Genomic DNA, 2,730 nt, shown 5'->3' with positions numbered 1-2,730 from the left:
CCGCTGCGCCCCCACCCGCTGAGCGCCCCTCCCTGCGCCTCCGAGAAGCGGGGCGCACTGCATTCGGTTCGCTCGAGGTCCGACTGCCTGGGCTCACCCCGGGCCTGGCCGCCGTTGGAACCCCTGGGGTCTGGAGATCACCCACCATTGGACACCCTAACCCGGCCGTAGAGGTGGGCTGGCGGAGCCTGAAACAAATGGCCTCGAATGACTCCAGCGCTCAGGCCTTGGAGCCCAGCCACTATAAGCACCGCGGGAGAGCGAATTCAGAAGGGAGCAGCTGCTTGGCGGCCTCCCCTAAGCGCTATCAGGCCTCTGTCCCTTGGCGCCCTTAAGAGACCGTCATTCATTAGTCCTATACTGTGTGCCGGTTCCCTGTCCCCGTCACTCGGGAGCAAGAACTTCTTAGACCCAGAGAAATACTTGGGTTCTTTCTGTAAATGGAAGGACTGGCGGATTGCTTCAAGTCCTTGGCAAAGCCTAGCAACGTCAGCCCCACCTCACTACAGCTTTTCCACTCCTGAAACGTTTCCACACTTAACGCTGTTCTGGCCCATGTCCAAGAGCAGACTGATCGAAAGGCAAATTTGCAGGGAGGGACGGGGTAATTTAAATATTTGCACAGACATTTCTTCTGTGAAGGGATGACTGAGGAAATGTCAGCATGTCAAGACATTTCTGTCATCACCATCTTCAGGGAGAAAAAGTCCAGAGGACATTGACTGGGCCTCACAGGAATGCTTACAAAACAGTTCTCTTGGATGCTTTGTGGGCTGTCTAGGAGGGGATAGGTATGATGCCAAGGTGACTTTAAAAATTAAAGAACTTCCTCCTTACTGAGGCAACTTTGATGGCATTTCACTGTTCTGTCTGCTAAATAAAATCCCAATTTACTATGTAACATAGTAAACTATATGCACTCTTTCCTACATGCAATTTGTCTTGAATCTCACCTTTTGGATTAATTTCTTCCACTTTAACTAGCAAGTTCTCATATCCTTCAGTCACAAAATAACAAATGGGGGATCTCGTGATATACAACAGCCTCACCTTAACTGCTGTTCTGTGAAGACAGTCGCCTCAAGGGAGCAATGAGGCTTATGACTTTCACTTGATCATAGCCACCTTTTTCCTTCCATCTGGGTTCCATTGACAAAAATTCTACTGAATCAAAATTTACAAACATGCATGCACATACATACATACATATACATACATATATATGTACATATGTATATATGTATACCTATGTGTAAGAAATATAACAGAGAATTCAGAGTCTTTAAACAAAAAATTTCACTGAATCCCTATTTACTGAACAATAAACTATGGGGGGAAAGTGAGAACTACCACAATACAAATCTCATGTTTTTCTCATAAGAATGCTTCACTCTTTTCATTCTATCCATAATATCTGTGTGTGCTTTATTATTTTTAAAACCAGGCTTCAGAGAGAAGTCTCCTACCTGTTTCATTGACAAATGGTCAAATAAGATGTAATGTCACTACACCCATCCATCCAGAGAAATGGGTGAATTAAAAAGAGCTGGATGTATGGAACTGCATACCAAGGCAATTTCTCCACTCTGTTTGTGCAACACAACATTTTGAAAACTCAGACTGGCATAGATACGTAAATATGAGTAACAGGCTTTTCACTGCTTCTTAAATTATGGCAGGGTTATTGCTCAGAAAAGTGCCAGAAAGTAATGTTTTCATTATGTATATATTCTTGCTGAGAATTTAAGTCACAAGTTATATGTTTGCTAAAAGGATCTTTGCTCCCTTTATTCATCTCTTTTATTTGTCTCAAAGAAATACTTGTTCAAGGACTTTTTCAGTGAAGAAAGACAATGGTGTTCTTAACTGGTAATATTAGTGCTATAATTCCATCACAGCATATTAACTGAATCTCACATGAATCGTAGTCCCAACCATCCATTCATGCAATTCACACTTTATTTTCATTGCAAAATTTTTATGGGTACTATTTTACCTGGGCTTACTAGAAAGGATGAAGTGCTAATACTTCATTGAAAGATGCAATCCCAGGGCACTGAGAGTGAGGAAAAGGAGAAGTGAGAAGGGAAGAATAGGAAGCAAATTCATGGTTGTTTTGGTTTGGATATGAGGTGCCCCTCTCCAAAAAAATTCCTGTGTCAATGCAGGAATGTTCAGTGTTGAAATGGTTAGATTGTGAGAGCTGCAACCTAATCAATGGATTCATTCATTTATGAATTAATAAACTGAGTTTTAACAATAGGAACATGGGGTTTAGCTGAAAGAAGTAGACTGCTGTGGGCATGCCTTTGGAGTTTATATTTTGTGCTTGGAAACTTGACCTTTCTCTCTGCTTTCTGGTTGTCAGCAGCTTTCCTCCACCATGCCCTTCCACCATGATGTTCTGCCTCATCTTGGGCCCAGAGCAATGGAGTTTGCAAACCATGGACTAAACCTCTGAAACTGAGCCCAAAATTAATTTTTCCTCTTCTAAGTTGTTCTTGTCAGGTATTTTGGTCACAACAACAGAAAGTTAACACATGGTAAGATAACTTAGCCTACATTTCATGAACCTGAAAAGACATCACTAGTTGCTTGGTTATGCAGTGTCTATGGACAGACTCTATAGCAAACTGTGCTCACACCAGGCAAAGTGGCACATGCCTATAATCCCAGTGACTTAGGAAGCTGAGGCAGGAGGATGACAAGTTCAAGGTCAGCCTGGGCAAC

The sequence above is a fragment of the Marmota marmota genome, unplaced genomic scaffold (genome assembly GCF_001458135.2).
Source record: "Marmota marmota marmota unplaced genomic scaffold, marMar, whole genome shotgun sequence".
Lineage (NCBI taxonomy): Eukaryota > Metazoa > Chordata > Mammalia > Rodentia > Sciuridae > Marmota > Marmota marmota.
This window is presented reverse-complemented; position numbering follows the sequence as displayed.